Consider the following 19,909-nt stretch of genomic DNA (forward strand, 5'->3'; position numbering starts at 1 on the left):
GAAAGAAACATCAGAAAAAAATTAATGTGTTTAGCGTGGGACCCACTCGAATCCAATGAGAGATCCCAGTCATGTTTCACTACCCTGAGGAAGAGAAAGGGCAGGAATCAATGCTTGCTTACCATTCTGTCTCTGCTGTTTGACTTGATATTCAGCATCATACATCTGGTACATTTTCAAGGATCTTGTTCCTCAGGAAATTAGCTATATTTATAGTATTAATATACTCTGGCAGGCACAATAATCTCACATTTTTCTGGCATCATCTATCCTCAAGGGCCTCGAGGCTTCTGTGCTGGAAAGTTATTTCTCTTACAGTTTTGCATTTACTTCTTTCAACTGAGAGCATCTGTTACAGGAGTTGATTCTATTTGGCAGCTCCTACTCACTCAATAGTGCCCTTAGTATCACTACTAAACTCAAGAGTCTGCTTTCCCTGGGAACTCACGCTTCTGCCCCAATATGTCACAGAATTCTCCTCTGACACTAGATGGAATTATGAGGTACAAAAGCTTTAGAAGTGGACACTGTCCTTTGTGTGTCGTGGGCAGTCTTACAAGCAAGATATCCGCTAGCTAGAACTGATACATATGCTAGTTCTTGGATGATCAAACAGACATAGGTTCAGCGACAGCCCATGTCCACTTCTGACATCAAGTTTATACCTGCGTCACCCTGGCAAAATGAAATGCACTTATGCAGATCACCGTAATTCAGAAACTTTCTTAATTACGTTGCTGTTTACCTTTGTGCTGATGATGAAGAAATGGTTTGTTAAGCAAATTAATAGAGGAAAACCATTGTGAACAGAATGCTTGAAGTTTATAACTAATTCAAAGAAGAAATTACTTTCAGGCAACCTCAAGTTTTTTAGAAGCATCGTTTCCATGTAAATACCTGGGATAATAGGCTAATTACAATAGTTTTTATTTATTCATTGAAACTATTTCCCCAAAACAGTCTCTTAAACTATATGTTCACATTCTATCATCTAGTTTCCTTAAAAGTAAAACAAGTGGTTTTTTAAAAATATTCAATAATTTAGATTTGTCACTAACTATGCTACTACCCAATTAATGAGGTTTGCCAACAGCAGATTCACTGGTGATGAAGCAACACCATCAGATAAAAATGTCAAAAGCTCAATGGTAAATCTCAACATCAAGCAATTCCAGGTTTTATAGAGTTGTTTGAAAAGAAAAAGCACCTAGTGGGTTTTATTTAAACCAGCTGCTGCAGAGCCCCCTTGCAGACTACAGCACAGCAGGGGAGCCATAGCCTTGTAAAGCAATTCTTTGATGGAACCCTGTGCCTTTAGCGGGTGAAGGAGCAAACACATAAAAAGTTACCACCCTGTGATGACTTGCTGCAAGGGCTTTCTTGTCTGACCACTGATGTTTCCATTGCCTGTTTCACTCTGCAAACTCTGACATCTTTTTATCTTAATAATTACAAGTACTAAGTGGCATCTCTTATGGATATTATGTGGCTGGGTTCCTCCCTCCAATTATGGTTCTGCCTCTGCTTCAGCCAGAAGTCCTCCCTATCTATCTACTTCACATGGAACTGTTCGAAAAAGAATTGGAAAAACATGTCTTTAGTGTTTTTCCTAGTAATCAGTGTGATGATTTTAGTTTTTGTGTTTGGCTCTTTGATGTGATTGTATGTAACATTACCCTTTAGGATAGAGATCCAGTGAATGAGTTTTTCTACAAATAGTCATTCATACCAATTTTTCTTTCTTCACAAAATTTTTATTCTAAAAGGAAATTTACAAACCAAAGACTGAGGAGAATTACTGACTGGGACACTGGTGAAATTAGAGGAGTGTGAATGGGCCAGGCTTACACAGAGCTGATCAGTTGTGTCTATGCCCAAATTAGCTCTAGCATCTGCTAAACAACTGAACAAGGCAATTTAGTTGTTTATGCTTGGCTTAAACTCTTTTCTGTTGTTAGACCCCTACACTGATCCAGAGACGCCATGGTTCTCTTTCTTTAGTAACAATATTTCCATGTCTCCTGCAGGGTGTGGAGGAAGCAATAGCTGCTGTTCTTGTACATTTTCAGGCAGGTCTCTCATTTTCATTTACCCCATCCCCTTTATCCCTCCTGACCCTTTGTGGTAAGTGATGCTTCTAATTCTTTAGGCCTTTCCAGAATGCTATGGAGAAGATAATCATCTCGTTGTCATAGTTTCTCTCTCTGCAGCCTCTTAGATTTGAAAATTTTCATTTTGTTAAGTGAGGTGCTTATTCCACATCCATTTCCATGTTCATATGTTTTAGCTTACAGATATTATCCAGAATATGTGTTTAGAGTAGGTGTTTCTGTGTCTTTTTCTGTGTTGCCTGTGGGTGATTTTCCACAAGGAAAGGGAATTGAAACCTGAAGTTGAGCATTCTATCTTAGAAACACCTGAAGTTAAGTGAAACAGGAATTAAGGGAATGGGATTCCAGGAAAAGTTTTTCAAAGCCACTGGAAGGTGTATTTGTGGTAAGCAGAATATTGTCATGTTCATATTATTATTTATGTATTATTTTAAAATTTATTTCAAGTTTTTATTTTAATTCCAGTTAACGTATAGCATTATATTTATCTCAGGTGTACAATAGGTAATTAAAAACTTCTATACATCACCCTGTGCTCTTCACAAGTGCTCTCCTAATCTCTATTTAAATGCATTCCCTTCCCCCAATCATCGATTTGTTCCCTATAATTAAGAGTATGTTTCTTCCTTTGTCTCTTTCCCTCTTTCATTTTTTTCCTTTTGCTTGTTTGTTTTGTTTCTTAAATTCCATGTATGAGTAAAATCATATGGTATTTGCCTTTCTCTGACTGCCTTATCTCACTTAGCCTTATATACTGTAGCTCCATGTTGTTGCAAATGATAAGAGTTCATTCTTTTTGGTGGCTGAATAATATTCCATTGTGTATATATACAATATCTTCTTTACCCATTCATTAGTTGATGAACACTTGGGCTGCTTTCATATCTTGGCTATTGTAATAATGTAATAATGCTGCTATAAACATAGGGGTGCATGTATCCTTTTGAATTAGTGTTTTTGTATTCCTTGTGTAAATACCTAGTAGTGCAATTGCTGGATCATAAGGTAGTTCTCTTTTTAGCTTTTTGAGAAGCATCCATACTGTTTTCCACAGTGTCTGCACCAGTTTGCATTCCTACCAACAGTGCATGAGTTCCATTTTCTCCACATCCTCACCAACACTTGTTTCTTGAATTTTTTATTTTTGCCATTTGACAGGTATGAGGTGATATCTCATTGTAGTTTTTTATTGTATTTCCCTGATGATAAGTGATGATGAGCATCTTTTCATGTGCCTGTTGGCTGTTATTCATTCCCATATTAATCCCCAGAATATAATACCTTACATGGCAAAAGATACTTTGCAGATATAATTAAGTTAAGGATCTTCAGATGAGGGGATTATCCTAGGCTAGTCAGGTGGGTCTAATTGAATCACAAGGCAGTTAAAAGGTAAAGAAGGGAATGTCAGAAAGAATCAAGATTTGAAGAAAGCACACTTCTGGCTTTGAAGATGGAGGAATGTGCAATAAACTTGGCCTCTAGAAGTCAGAAAAGCCAAGGAAACAGATTCTTCCTTAAGCCTCCAGAAGAAATGGAACTTTTGACATTCAGAAATTGTAAAACAATAAGCTTGTGTTGTTTTGAGCCACTAAATATGTAGTAATCCTTCATGGCAGCATTAGAATACTAATACAATATATATATTAGTATACCAGACACCAGTCTTAATTTAAATTAAGAAATTAATTTAAATTAAGAAATTTAAATTTTACCCTGAATGACAGTAATGACCGCAGAGAGATTTCACAATTAGCTTTGCACTTTAAGTTTTCCAGTCCAACAAAAATTGGGACGGGGAACAAATTAGAAGGGCCAAAACTAGAAGTAAGTAAGTTGATTTGGAGAGTATCTCCATAATCCAGTTAATTAATGTTATGTTTATTAGCTAAAATAGCCAATGAAATGGAGAAAAAGTGATAAGCCTAAAGACACATTAACAAAATAGAACAACTGATTAAGTCTAGAGTAACTAAATAAAAACCAGAATTCTAAAAGACTCACAAATTCTGTGATTGGGAGGATCTTTTATTTTTCTGGAAGATAAAAAGTAGAGAAGAGGGTTTAGATTTGGTAAAGATACAAGCTTGATATTCTGTTTTTGAGGTGCCTATAAGGTTTACAAGTGAAAAAGATATTCAATAGCAGATGGATATATGAGAAATGGATTAGGTTTTTCAACACTCAAAGATAGAAAATAAGTAACAAGTGGGAAGGAATTATCATGAAGAATTATTTAGAGAAGCTTCCCATTTCTTTTAACCACACTTATATCCATGACTTTTACTAATATTTATAAACCAATGATTCTAAATTTATAGCTCTAGTTTTAGTTCTTATGATCTAATCTGCACTGAGATCCCTCCTTCACTATTTTTGGATAACACTACCTTGACATTTAAAGGCCTATTAAATCTCATCTTTTATCATCCTGTTTAAGAGAACTACCACTCCTTGGTTTCCAAGCCAGAAATCTCATGTCCTCTTCAACAACTCCTTCTTTCTCACTCATATCAAATCCATTACCAATTTCTGTCCATTTTACTTCTCCAGTGTCTCTGGAGCCCTCTACTCTATCATCACTGCCATTTCTTTGGCTCCGACTCTGATAGCAACCTTTTACTCATTAATGCATCCTCTTTTCTCCAATCTGTCCACTGCGCTAGCACAGAAGAGACAAGATAGTAAGTATCATTGCTTCAACATGGCTTCCTGCATAAGGTCTACACAAAGCCCCTGTAAAGTAGGAAAAAGACATCTTGCCTTCTTTCCTTGGGTGCAAATTTCCTTGCAGGAACCCAACCATTCCAAACACTTTATTGGCCAGAACCAGGTCACTTGTTCAATCCTTCACCATTCATTAACATAGGGAAATGTTTAGCTTAGACTACTTATGCTTAATTTTATGAACTTAGCTTGTGACCTACCAAATAAAGTCAGGCTTATTTAATGGAGGAAAGGTGTGTGGATACGGATCACGGTTTACAGACAACCAATATCTCCTGCATCCAGAAATCAAGAAATAATAAGGTGGTAGATTTCTTCCAGATTTAAAAATAAGTAAATAAAGAGAAACACATAAATACAAAGGTTAAACAATGATATGCATCTCTTTATTTTTAGGAAGGTTCTTTCAACCCTCATTCTGGAAAAGTTTTTATACTGCTGAAAAATATGTGTATTGAATTCCCCGTAAGTATATTTGCATAAAAATGTAAGGAATGGATCAGGATAGTAATACATTTTTATGTTTAAGCATGTGAAAGCACAGGTGCACACATAGGGGTAGGATCTAAGCTCACCTAAATAGACACCACACAGTTCATCTCATGTCATTCATCCAAAGATCCTGCAAATAGTTATTTGATCTCTGTATGTCTAGTCATTCTTTTCATATTCATTTTAAAAGCTTAACCTAACACATTCTGTGTTTATGTCTGTGAATACTGCTACCATCTGCCCATTTAGGGGCAGCGCAGCAATTATAAAAAATGGTCATTGGTGTCTCAATAAAGGATAGATGGGGCCAAATGAAGAGAAGAGATTATCACAGACTTTTAAAACCAGGGGCTTCAAAATGCATTGTTTGTATGACACATTTTGAATGTCAGTAGCTTCTGTGTTATGGTTTCTTTACTTGGCCCTAAGCTGGAGCTCATTTCTGTTTTTCAGTAATGTATTGTCTTGTTAATTATTTTACTTTCATGTAAAGCATTGAACATTTTAGATATCCTCGCACATACATTGTAATAAATAATACCTATTTATACCTAATAATAATACCTATTACACCAAAAGGCTTAAGTTTCTTAAAGTAAGTTAACAGTACCATCTACCAAATGTCCATTACTCACATTTTTCTTCATGTACATTCCTCCTGGGTCTGTCTATTCTAGAATTTGTGCTGATAATGAGCTTTTGAATACTGATTCTATATGACACAAGGTCATATTTGAAAGCTTTTTATCAAAATAACTGAAGATGTGATCTTAAATACACCTCATCAATACAGCTGTCTCTAATCTCTGGGGATAAATAGTGACAAATGAGGCTTAGTTTTTGACTTGTTTAGCTGCTGCTGAAACAGAGTAGCTGTTTTAATGGAGCTTTTAAGTGGATAATAGGCATGCAGTAAACATTCTGAGGTATGATAATGAGCTCTATGTATGGATGCAGGACTATATTTTTCACTGTGTTTCTGCACAAGAAAGTGTTTGCAATTTATAAAAGAATCAGAAGTCTATTTACATGGCCACTGGGATGTGTGCTAAATTTCCTTATGCATTTAAATATCCCTATTTTCACACCCACTACAACCATTATTTAGTTTGCAGATTCATTAAACTGTATAATGTGTTCTTATTAACTGCCAAAGAAATCATGTCAAATTAGGTGTGGATTTTTATTACTTTAAAAAAATAGCACGCAATAATGCAACATGCTCAAAATGTCTGAATGACAAAATGGGTATGAGAAGAAAAAACTTTGCATAAAAATCTTTCATCCTAGCCTTCAAATTAATGTATTTAATGTTAATGTACTCCAATTACAGAAAAGTACTTGCTGTGATTTCAGGATAGGTTTGATGAAACCAAATCTAGATTCTCTAATTGCTGAACTCATAAATGATTACAACCAGAATACAGGAGCCATGGAATCCTGACAAAGAAGTAGAAACTCTTGCTCTTGCAAATCTAAAATGTAGTTGGTATAAAGGAAAGATTAGCAGAGGTAAAAGTAAAAGCTATGGTTGAGTGCTCAGACAATAAAATATTCTGATTTCCTAATAAAATCAACAATTGGTTTCCTGAAAATAAGATGATATGAAAACACATACAAGAACAAAAAATTTTATAAGACCTCATATTTCCCATTATATGTACCCTACTGAAGATGAGAGTATGGTTTTGGGGAAACAGCATGGAGTTTGGTGCAGACAATTCTTCCTACGTATAACACTTCCTAGCTATGTGGTTGTGAGCAGATTACATATCACCCTTATTCTCAGTTTTCTTCTTATTAAAATGTGGCAGAGTGTGTACTTCTAACTCAAATGATCAGGTGACTTCTGTTTATAACCCTGTGGAGTCAAGATATTCTGAAGGGCCTTCTAAATACTAAACAAATAGGTATTGTATGTATGTATTTGTGTGTGTATGTATGTATATGCTTTTTAAAGCATTACTGGATTATAAGAAATAAAAAAAATTTAATAGCCACCTCTTAATTTTTTTAAATGGAAAACCAAAAGGTCTGATTGCCCCAGTACAAATTCCAGCATCAGAGCTGCTAAACCAGCTACAAAACATTAGCAAATCTAACAATATATGAAATATCCATAAAAATACATAAAAAGGATACATTTTGTACAATTAAGTGACCATATTAACAGACTAAATAAAAAAAAACCTATGCAATTATCTCAATAGATGTAGAAAAATCATTTGCCAAACTTTATCATTCAACAAAAAAACTAGGAATAGAAAGGACTTTCCTTAACAGAATAAACAACATCAAAATATAAACCTATAGCTACCATCCTACTTAATGGTGAGAGACTGAATGCTTTTCCTCTAAGATTGAGAAAGCAAGGATGTATCTTATTACCCCTGATCAACATGGAACTATAAGTACTGACTAGCACAATAAAGCAAAGAGAAGTAAGATTAGTAGATTGAATAGAAAAATTGTATTCACAGAGGACATGTTTGTTTATTTAAAAAATTCCAAAGAATCTACAAAAATAGCTCCAATAACTGAGTGAGTTTAACAAGGTCATAGGATACAAAGTTTATATATAGATGTCAATCATATTTCAAAATACCAGTAATGATGGGCAGGTATAGGATAGACATTCCCATTCCAAAAGGAAGAAAGGAGTGACAGGTTTCAACTAAGTCCAAAACCCAGCAAAGCAAACTCCATTCAGCCTTACAGCTCAAAAATAATCCTCTTTGGTTTGAAGCTCTGACTTCCAGACCCACTGGAGTGGCAACAAGAATTTGGTTGGAAGCTATCTGGCCTGTTGAGGTGGTCACCAGGATGATATCTGGATCATCCTTGGGGTCCTTCTTCTCTTTTCTTGAAGGACAAGTTCACACACAAAGCCAAATAGCTTTATGGTCCAGTCCTGTAGGGTCTAAGAAGCCCAGCAACCTTCCTTCATTTCATCCCACTTTCTCTGTTCTCCTAAATTCAAACTGGCAGTATCTTCTGGTGTAATCATTCCCTATTCTTTGCCGCCTTTGAGATGGCTAATAAGATCTGTGGTTTATGCTCAAACTTAAACCTCCTTACAAAAAGGACAACCTTGGTGTTCTCATTTTTTGCGATATGGACAGGCTGAGAATTTTACAAGGCTCCAAGTTCTGATTTCTTTATTGCTAAACAATTCCATCTTCGATTTATCTCTCTCCTGTCATATTTTAACATAAGTAGTCAGGAGGAACCAAGCCACTCCTTCAATATTTTGCTTAGAAATCTCAGCTAAAAATCCGATCTTACTGCTTGCAAGTTCTGTCTTCCAGAAAAGACTAGGACACAAACACAATTCAAACAAGTTCTTTGCTACTTTCTAATGGGGATTATCTTTTCTCCATTGTCCAGTCACATGTCTGAGACCTCATTGGAATGGCCTTTACCATCTGTATTTCCACCAGCATTCTGTATGTGATTATTAATGTATTTTTTAAGAAGATGGAAGCTTTTTTTTTTAAGATTTTATTTATTTATCAATGAGAGACAGAGAGAAACAGAGAGAGAGAGGCAGAGGGAGAAGCAGGCTCCATGCAGGGAGCCCGATGTGGGACTCAATACCGGATCTCCAGGATCACGCCCTGGGCCAAAGGCAGATGCCAAACCACTGAGCCACCCAGGGATCCCCAGAAGCTTTCTTTACAGTTTTCCTCTTTCTATTCTGAGCCCTCACCAGAATTACTTATAAAAATCTTTTTACAGCAATATTGGATTTTGCTAGCATTGACCTCAAAACTCTACAACCTCTGCCCATTATCCACTTCCAAAGCCACTTCCACATTTGTAGGTATTTGTTAGAGTGGAGAGCCCCCCCCCCCCCCACTCTCAGTACCAATTTCTATCTTAGTTCTAGCTCGCGTCATGGGGTCTCTACTCCTATGACTGAATGCAACCTAATTACTTCCTAAAGGACCCACCTCGAAATCCCATCACATTAGTGATTAGGAAGTCAACATATGAATTTTGAGAGCAGAGGAACATTCAATCCATAGCACTGCCATAGTGCCCTACCATAAAATGTATCAAATTATACTGTTATTGCCTGTTCACTTGTCTGCCTTTCCTATTGGACTGTGGAAGAAGATCTTTGTCATTTTTATGGTTGTATTCCGTGCATCTAGCCCAATGACAGTAGGCCCCAAATAAATATTTGTTGAATGACCAAGGAATTGATACATAGAATAGAAAGATAGTAATCTTTTCTTTTTGTAATGAATATTTTAAATATTTATTAATACCTCCCTCAGGAGTAGCAAATGCAATTTTATCATTTTATATTTTTGAGTGAATTTGCATTTCTTTTCATTAATTTATAGTTTGTTATAACTTTTTCCTGAGAAGCAGAGGGAAGGGAAAAATTACTATTAGCTTATAAATAAGATCATTGAAGCTCAAAGCAGGTAATATCTCTTTCAAAAGTTAATGCTAGCTTTCAGATTGAAATCTCCTAAAAATCAGCATTCAGCACACAAAAAAATGATTCTTTCAAATGTTCAGTATTATGATGGTTCTTTCTGTGATGTGGATAGAAAAAGAAAGAGCTCCATATTCCTTATAAAGAATTGTATAACTTAATGTGGAATGTGAATGATGTAATTAGCTAAGATTCATACAGCTATTATTGTTGGGAAAAAAAAGTGTTCTCATTTTTTTCAAAACATAACCCATAGACACTGAAAATATCATTTTCAATAATTTGTTTTTTCCTTTTTCCCAGTCCAAGATGTAGTGAAGTGTTGATGAACTGGTGAGTAATTGTCTTATCATTCATTCTAAATTCTACACAACGCAGACTGCATAAATTCCAGTCTATTATTCTTACAGTATTTATTTCAGGTTGATGTCAATTTACAGCTACAAGAACATTTAATTGAATCTGTTGAAGAAAGGACGTGAAGCATTTCTGGATATACGAAATTACACTGATATTGGTAAACTGTAAACAATCAACCTGTAGGTGCCTTCAAGATCTAACATAAGAGTAATTAGTTCCATATTATTAATTTCTAATTCTGTCTTCTGTTTGTAGCACTAGAAGCATTAGACCAATATGAAAGAGAGAAAGAAAAAGAAAGAAGAAAGAAAGAAAGAAAGAAAGAAAGAAAGAAAGAAAGAAAGAAAGAAAGAAAGAAAGAAAGAAAGAAATCTCTTGCAATTTCATCTCACCAACAAATCCTTTGTTTTCATATTTTGTGTTTTCTGGATCATGGGAAAACAATTTTATGTGTTTGGAAATATAGTGTAGATTTTAATGTTTTTTTTTCACTTGACATGATGTTATAGACATTTTTATATGTTGCTATTCTTCACAGTAGTACTTTTTAATGGATGGTTTCTAGCTTACAAATTGATATTCTGTTATTTACTGAACCATTTCTCAGTTTTAGACATTAAACTGCTTTCAGGTTTTTCACTGTTATGAATAAGTCAGCAATGAGTCCTTTTGCATGTGATTTTTACTTTTTCCATAAAATAACACGGTGTCACCAATAGCAACAGCAGGTCAAAAAACTTGAAAATTTTCCAAGTTTTTGCTGTTTTGTTTTCAAAAGATAACTACAGTTTATACTCTCACCAGGGTGCATTAGTGCCCAGTTTCAACACAAACTCACTTGCACATATTTGTTAATAGTTGTAAAAAGAGCATTGGATTTTACTTCTTTAATAAATAGTCATACTAGTTTTGTTTCATATGTGACTGTAGGTGTGAGGATTCATCATCCCCTTCTAGATGTAGCTCCCTGACATAAAGACTCTTAAAACAATGACAAGTTTACAAGGGCAGTTGATAAACCTCTGAGGGGAAAATGATCCCACCCCTAATTTACCCTTTCCCAATGTGTTGGTCCATATTCAACTGTGTTTTTGTTTGTTTGTTTATTTGTTTAATTTTTTTTTTGTTTTTAATATTTTATTTATTTATTCATGAGAGACACAGAGAGAGAGGCAGAGACATAGGCAGAGGGAGAAGCAGGCTCTCTGCAGGGACCCCAATCAATACAGGACTCAATCCCAGGACCCCGGGATCATGACCTGAGCCAAAAGCAAACACTCAACCACTGAGCCACCCAGGCACCCCTCAACTGTGTTTGGTAGGGATTCATTTTTCATTTTATTCTTACCACAAAATCACTAATTCAATATTTTTTGATGTTGGAACATGATCTGTATCATTCTGCATTTCATCTTGTAGAGGAAGTAAGGATTGAGATGAGTTTCTGCATCCTCCATAATTGCATAATAGCATAAATATTTCTATTTGACATATAATCTAAAAAATCGTATCAGTAAAATATGAAGAATTACTGCACTTCAGAGCACCACTGAACTTAGTCATGGTTGTATCCATCTTTAAGGTCACTATTGAAACTTTGATTCTAAGGGATTTTTTTTTAATGTATTAAATGTTGATTTTTGTAAAAATAGCTACTGTCTACCAAGTGCCTACTGTGTGCTGGACATTTCTATATACCTTATATCTAATTTTCCCAGAAATCCTATGAAATAGATATTCATTGTCTCCGTTCTGCTGGTTATAAAACGAGGACTCAGAGATGCTAAGTGTCTTGTCCAGGTCCAGGCAGTAGATGACTAAATTGAATTTCACATCCAGTATTGTCTCTCTAACATCTATGACCTTTCAGTTATATTGAGTCATTTAAAAGGGTAAGTATATTTTATCCTCCAAACACCAATTTTTTATAATAAATTATGCTTTGACATTTGTATATTTTAATTTAAAGTTATGAAATTATAATCCAAGTAATCAAAACACTCAACCAATTTACTATTTTTGCTTATAAAGTAATAACAATTTCTTTCCATTTAAATTTTCATCTGAATGCACTAAAAAACCTAGCATAAATAAAAACCACTCTTGGGGCATTATCTCCCAATGCTTTTTTCTGCCAACTGTACTTTGTGGGTAACAGCCTCATTGGCCATTCTTTGAACATGATTTTCACCTTCTTGCTTTTAGACCTTAGCTCATTTTCAACTGCAAGCCTCCTTCTCTATTAAGGGTGCAATCCAAAGAATATCTTCCTTATAATAGCTTTATTAATCATGTCAATCAAAGTTACTCCTCCCTCTTTGCAGTAACTATACTACTTTGGTCTAAACATCTCTATATTATTTATATCCCATGCAGTGTATGGAAAGAACACGAGCTTTGAAGTTACACAGGTGTGATTCAGTATTCACCTCTAATCTAAATCGTGTCACTTTTTTGAAGATCAGTGTGTAATTGTTAACTATTGCTGGGTAGCAAATGACTCCAAAATTCAGTGGCTTAAAACAATAGCATTTTTCGGGTGCTGGGTGGCTCAGTCGGTTAAACATCTGCCTTCGGCTCAGGTCATGATCCCTGCTCCCCCACCAACGCATGCTCTCTCTCTTTCTCTCTCTGAAATAAATGTATAAAATCTTTAGAATAAAAATACAATAAGCATTTCTGAATGCTTTTTTTTAAGAAAATGAAAACTTTTAAGATTGACTTTTAGCAACTTTTAAATATACAGTATTGTATTATTTATTATAGCTTTATTATTGACTTAAAGTTCTATTTCTCTTAAATCTTGAGTAAGCAAGGTGGTTCTTTTGGGCTTGGCTGGGCTTACTTACATATCTGTAATGAGACTTGTATCAAGGGTGCAGCTTTCTTATCTTGGCTGGGTTCCTTCCCATGTTTGGTAGTTGGCTGGCAAGATGATCTATGATAGCCTCAGGTAGGACAACTGGCTCTTTCCATGTAATTTCTCATCCTCCAGTAAGCTAACCGGAGCTATCTGTGAGAATAGAATGCCAAGAGAAAGCAAGTGAAAGATTTCCTAGAGACTGAGCTCAGAAATGATAGTCAATTCTACTGCACCCTGTTGACCAGAAGCTAATCAAAAGTGAAGTTTAGATTCAAGTCATGGAAGCACTTGATGGGAGGAGCTGCCAAAATCAGCGTAATGGGAATGTCTACATTTCAGAGCTACTGTAAAATAAGATATGATTAAAAAGTACTTGGCAAATGCTTTGAATATATAAATTTGATACATGTTAATTATGTGTTCCTTATACATCTTGGTCCCCCATATCCTATGCATGGTAAGTCTACAAGAAGTACCAAATGAATGGATTATAGAAATATATAATTTAGAGGACTTTCTGAAAAGTTTTAAAAATATTTTAATAAAAATATGCAATTAAATAGACACCTTATTGCCTCAAAATTGGATTTAATTCAAGTTATGTAAAATACATAGCAAAATAAAAACTGGTGCTAAAAGCCAGGACAATTTTAACCATTTTTCTTCAAACTCTGGTTTCTTAATTTATATTTTTATGTCATATAAAAAGTAGGAATTTTAAAAGGAGGTATTTGATCATTTTCAATATATAATTTGTGCAGGACCATTATTTTTAGCGATAGATTTTCTTTTATGAGAGTGAAATAGAGTATATAAATTCTGCATCGCATGCTGAGAGAAAATCAGTATGGCTACACACTTCTCATGCTTCAAGGATTTTTAGTATAATAGAAATCTACAGGAACATAACACCTTCGAACTTCACTGCCTCAATGTGTCTTAGACAGACATGGTAAGAATGCATTCTTGTAAGTTTTACTTGCTGAAATAAAGCACACATAGGGTTTAGTAGCCAAACAAATGTGCTGACTTTACTTACAATTTTAGAAGCTACCTTTTTTGTCAAAGAGCTTGGAACAATAATCTGAAAAAAACAAATATGTCAATTTTAGAAATGGGTAAATTACAGAAAATTGAAATACCTGTGCTTATATATGTGGTAAAACTCAGAGCCAGAATATGACTCATACAAATGGATAAAATTTCTCTCATTCAATAAGAGGATAAAATCCTCTACAATAATGAAATCCATAATTTCCCTAATTCATCTCCTCTTACAGGTTCAGATGTTTCTACAGAATCCTGAAATTCTAATTCAATGTTTCTAACATTTGATTGGCATCTTATCTTTTATACATGTTAAAGGCAATTTTTATACTCATTAAAAAATATACAAGTTTGAATATGCAATGCTTTTTAAATTAGTGTTTCAAGATTAAGTAGTTAAAAAAAACTCAACAATATTGAATACCATAATAAAAATCATGTGTGTAGCATCTGGTTTTATCATACTTTCACATTATTCCATATTTGCTTTTGTTATAGTTGGGGTTCTCTCTACAATACTTGCATTTCCATGACCTTTGCTCCTTCTCAGAGGTAGTCTCATTAATTCAATATTTATCATTTTTAATTAGGTTTTCTACTCTTTCTATACTTGTATTTATCTCTAAACAATATATATTATAATTTTGCAGAGTTTTAAACTTTATATAAATGGTATCATATTACAGGTATTATTTTGCAAAGTGCTCTGTTTTATTTAACATTATGTTTGTGATCATCATCCGTATTAATATATATTTTGCTCTGTTTTATTTATTTTGACTGCTTTATATTTGTAAGATTCTATTCCATGACAAAATCACACTATTTTTTTCTCCTGCTGATGGACACTTCAATTGTTTCTAATTCTTCCCTTTTTCAACTAGTGCTGCCATAAATCTTGAGCATATTTCCTTTTATACACATATCAGAATTTCTCCTAGAAAAGAAGCTGCTGAGTTGTAGGGAATATACACTTTCAACTTCACTAGATATTACCAATTTACAATTCATTCACTGTTTATTAGAGTTCCCTTTATCCACATTTTTTTTTTTCTAAAGTAAGTTATGTGCTTTCTCATTGTCATGGAACATACTATGATCCTTTTTCCTCTTTGACCTCAGGGTATACTCAACTATGTAACTGTCAGATTCTTTCTTCATCAAGATCATGGATCATATTACACGGGAGAGAGGAACCATATCAGTTCCTCCACCACAATTGCAGCAAGGAAGACATTTCATTCTGTGGGAGGAAGAAATCAGGAATGCTGAGTAGGGGCACCTCTCTCTGATCCCATATGAAGGAAATGTTTGAGTAAAGGACTATCTCCAGGTGAGTCCTCTGCAAATAAGCACACAGATCTCACAGGACAAGACTCTTGGTACTATGTAGCCTGGGAGTCACTAAACATCCTTACCTATCTACCCCCAGGTTCTCCTAGAAAGCCTTATATTGAAAAGCTCATTTTGTCTTGGGAATGAGGCACCTTCGATATGTGTTGTGTTACTGTCCAAGAGTTAGCAACATTTGCAATCTCCCCCTATCCCCCCAAAAGTGATAAACTGATTTTGCCTACTGATCTGATTCCTATGTTCTGTGTAGCATCAAGTTTGCCTGGTTACAGCAAGACATTAACTCCTTCAATTTCTAATTGCCTAATTTACTATAGGAAAAGCAACTGGGAATAAGAGGGAAAGCATTTTCTCAACATAGCCAGAAAGTAGCAAATCCTGAAATGTAACTTGGTCCTGCTTCTAGAAAAATGCTTTTTTTCTATTATACCATTCTTCCAAAATGATTCCCTTTACGTTCTCTAGTTTTTCTTCTGAGTTTTGTGGGTTGGTTTTGTTTTGGCTTGGTCTAGCTTTTATATACATATTTTTTTTTTCTTGAGAAAATTGCGTTTATAATGTATTTCTAGAAATAATATTATGTAAACATAAACTTTAGTCTCAGTATTATATAGGTCCTCTGCATGGAATATTCTATCCCCTGTCAACTCTTACAAGCCATAGAATTTCAGAGCAAGAAGGGATCCTCAAAAAGTTGTCTCAACACTCTCAATTTCCAGATACAACAGAGATGAAAAATTAAATATAAAGAGGGTATTGCCCAGTGTTTTCCTGCTTAGAACAGGCAGAGCCACAGTCATAGTATTTTTTTCTGATTGTAACAGTAAAGAATAAAATAAAACTAAACTACAAAATCCTACCAAACAGAGATAACTACTATTAAAATATCATTGTCTGCTTCTTTAATCAAAGTACCCATTAACACAATAGGTAACTAAATTGAATATTAATTTAATACCACAATTATTATTGTAATCCACTTGGGTTTAATTTCATTCTAGACATTTTTTAGATATGTGACCTTAAGCAAATTATTTAATCTTTCTGAGCCTCAGTTTCCCGATCTGTAAATATAGGGGAATAGTTTTGAGGATTAGATGTAATACATGAGAAAACTGAGAACAATATCTGCCAATAATCAGTGCTTGATAAAGCATAACTATTCTAAGTGAAAACACAGACTGTGTGGTTCATTATAATAGGAAAGATACTTTTATATTTCATTGTGTATTCTATTTGGCTATATACACATAGTTCTACATAAGATACTCAATATTTTTTTAAAATATGTATGTGTTTCTCTTTCTTTTTTATAAAGTAGACTCCATGCTCAGTGTGGAGCCCAACATGGGGCTTGAACTCCTGACCTTAAGATCAAAAGTTGGATGCTTAACGGACTGAGCTACCCAAGTGCCCTCAGTCTCCCTTTTTTATAAAGGGATCTATCAGATCAATCAGAAATTTGAGCTATGTTAAACATAATTTTATCTTAGGAGTTGGCATCCTACTGGGCCACACCCCAAAAGTAATTATGTCCTGGAACAGACAGTTCAGTGGAAGTATTTCCACCACACACCCAATCACATCTTCATCTTGAGCAGTTAGATTTATGTGTGCATTAAAGGTCAAAAAAAAAGTGACAAGGTCTACAAAATATGACCTTAGCTATAAATAAAAAATTTCTATGTTAATATTAAGAATATGTATATAATAACAAACATATATTTACATTAGGAGAAAATATACCAGGATTTTATCATGTACTTTTCTGAATTCCCAGGATGAATTATGGTACTTTTATAATAAGAAAATTCATAAAAGGAAAATGAAGGGATGTTTTCTCCCTTCTGTGAATTGTTTATATATGAAACATAATACATATTTTTTAATTGAAGACAATGACAAATCTTCAGGTGTCCAACTTAGACTGATTTAGTACTTTATATCATGAGTTAGGCTGCCTCTTCCTGGCTTTACCTGTGCTGTCCTAACAGCCTTATCTCCTTTTCTTCTTTTGCCTCCAACACTCCATTATCACCTAAAGAAGAAGCTTAACCATATCTTCAGATATAACTTGTTTCTTCTCCTGAATTAAGATCTTATTAATTACTAATAATTGGCCTTGTCTATCTTTGTGACCTACTGTGGCTTTAATATATATATATATTATGAACCTGAAATAATTTTTTGTACCTTTCCAAGGATATGTCTGTACCTTGGGATTACAAATTCTAATTTATCCTTGTTTCCCCAGTATTTAACAGAATAGGTGCTCTGTGAACATTTGTTAAGTAAGAAGAAGAAAGAGGGAGAAAGAAGGAAGGAAAAGATTGATTGTGTTAATTTGGAAACAGACTACTGTAATGGACGATAGAGTTTCTGCCAAGAGAATTGTCTTTAAGAATGGGAAGAATTAGTCCGAAAAGAAACTGGCCCCTTTCCATGTTAAGTTTTTATTTGTATCCATCCTAACCCAGCTATGATTGTGTGTAGGTCCAGGGAGAATGAAAGGAGCTGTGTATCAATTGAAAGTTCTATTTCACTCGACTCAGTAATGATTTGGAACACAAATATTTCTGCTGTGGAATACTTCTTTTTACACCTGAACATAACATACTTCACAAGTGCAGAGGTATTAGCATAGTGGCAGCAGTAATGCTGGCTTATGCCATATGGGATACTGGACATAGTGCCATTAAATAAAGACAAAGCAGTTTTAGAGGCCAGCCCCTGGGAAATCTCCATGATATTAGTGATCCTGGCTATGACATCAGCAAATCTTGAAAATGGCTGGTATTCAGTAAGTAGTGGTGGTAGAGATGACCTGATTCTAAGGCCACTAAGAACAATCTCTGCTTAGGGCACATGTATCTTCCTGGGGCAGTATCTCTGTAGCATTGTTGAGGCTGGTGGCTGTGGATTCTTGAATATTAGTTAAAAGAATTTAATTAGTTAATTTATTCAATTATTTATCATATATTCAGCTAGTGCCTACTCTATGTAAATCACAGACCTAAGTTTTTCAAAGTGCTGGACATACACTAGGGAAGGAAACAAGTGAATTTTCTGTTCTCATGGAGCTGAAATTTTAGGAGGAAGAAGCAGAAAATAAGGAGATGAGCAAATAAGTAATATAATTTCAGGTATATATACTCAGGATAAGAAAGAAAGGAGTCAAGGATGACTTCTAGGTTTTGGAGAATGTTTATGCCATTTGCTGAAATATAGAAGCATAGGGGTTTTAGTGGGCAAAATCAGGTATTTGGTTTTGGACAAGCAAATTTTGAGATGCGGACTCAATAGTAATGGAAATGTTGAGTAAGCAGTTGGATAAGGGAGTCTGAAGCTTGATGGAAAGGGGGATCACAGCAGTGACTCTCCAATGCAGCAAGTCTGGAATTAGGGATAGAAACATTGGTAGTACAGCCTGGAGCAGTAAATACGAGCTGACTGCCGCTGGCCCTCTGGACTGACTTGTAGTCCGTAAATCCCACCTAGAGGCATTCCCATATGTGTTCAAGGACGGTTACTCTGAAAGGAAAGGAGCTGGAATTGGTGGAGAAATTGGTGGGGAGCTTGAAGCAAGTTAGATTTGAGTGCTAGGGAAGCCTGGGTGGCTCAGTGGTTGAGTGCCTGCCTTTGGTTCAGGATCCTGGAGTCCCAGGATCGAGTCCCACATCGGGCTCCCCGCATGGAGCCTGGTTCTCCCTCTGCCTATGTCTCTACCTCTCTCTCTGTGTCTCTTATGAATAAATAAATAAAATATTAAAAAAAAGATTTGAGTGCTAGTGCTGAGGTGATCTCATTGATACCTCCAACCTTAGTAAGGTATGGTATGTTCTGGTAATAAATGTATATGCAGAATGCCATATCCTTGTCCAACCAAGTGTCCCAATGTGATTATACATTTTTACTGTATAATTAATTCACAATTAACATTTATTAATGTCTGCAGATTAGTGATGTTATACTAGTGGAGACAGTATGGGATAATAGGAGGGCACTGGACTTGGAGCCAACGTAATTTTCCTTTAATGAAGAACTTGTTGCCTCAGCTTCTGGGAGTCCTGTTGGCAGACAGTATTCAGCTGTCACCACCTTCAGTGATTGCTTCAGCTGCAGAGAACTGTGTCTGCTAAGTTCATACCCCTTCCTCGGGTAGCCCTCATCCAAAGCAGGAAGATTGCGGGCAGGCCACAGAAAGAGCTAGGCCTGAGAAGCCCCAGCAGTTTTTATACTGGATGTTGGAGTCATCCCAGCCCAGGCATCAAGCATGTGAATGAGACCTGTGAGGTGACCACAGCTCTGGTGATCACATGATTGCATGGTCCCAAGTAAAGATTGACTAGCTGAGCCTAGTCAGTTCTCAGATAAGCAAAATAAATGAGTGCCATTATCTTAAGACACCACTTTAAGGTAGTTTGTTCACAGCTATTAAATAACTGCAACAATAATCATTTTATTTCTTTCAGCCTCAATTTCTCTATATATGATATGGGAATAATT

General features: G+C 35.2%; 2 long non-coding RNA genes across 3 annotated transcripts in view; one reads left to right on the top strand and one right to left on the bottom strand.

Moving 5' to 3' along the window:
- LOC140641787 (uncharacterized) overlaps positions 1-435 on the bottom strand; it is a 28,526-nt gene extending 28,091 nt beyond the window's left edge. Inside the window, exon 1 of the long non-coding RNA XR_012038374.1 lies at positions 123-435. This is a non-coding gene — a long non-coding RNA (uncharacterized lncRNA). The remainder of the gene's footprint in view (positions 1-122) is intronic.
- Positions 436-8,525: 8,090 nt separating this feature from the next.
- Positions 8,526-19,857, top strand: LOC140641789 (uncharacterized). Of its 2 annotated transcripts, XR_012038378.1 has the most exons (6): positions 8,526-8,776; positions 10,084-10,113; positions 10,191-10,319; positions 14,549-14,602; positions 15,173-15,383; positions 19,359-19,857. It is a non-coding gene; the product is annotated as an uncharacterized lncRNA (long non-coding RNA). The 2 variants fall into 2 exon arrangements; XR_012038377.1 differs by lacking the exon at positions 10,191-10,319.
- Positions 19,858-19,909: the final 52 nt, after the last annotated feature.

The sequence above is a fragment of the Canis lupus genome, chromosome 10 (genome assembly GCF_048164855.1).
Source record: "Canis lupus baileyi chromosome 10, mCanLup2.hap1, whole genome shotgun sequence".
Taxonomy (NCBI): Eukaryota; Metazoa; Chordata; class Mammalia; order Carnivora; family Canidae; genus Canis; species Canis lupus.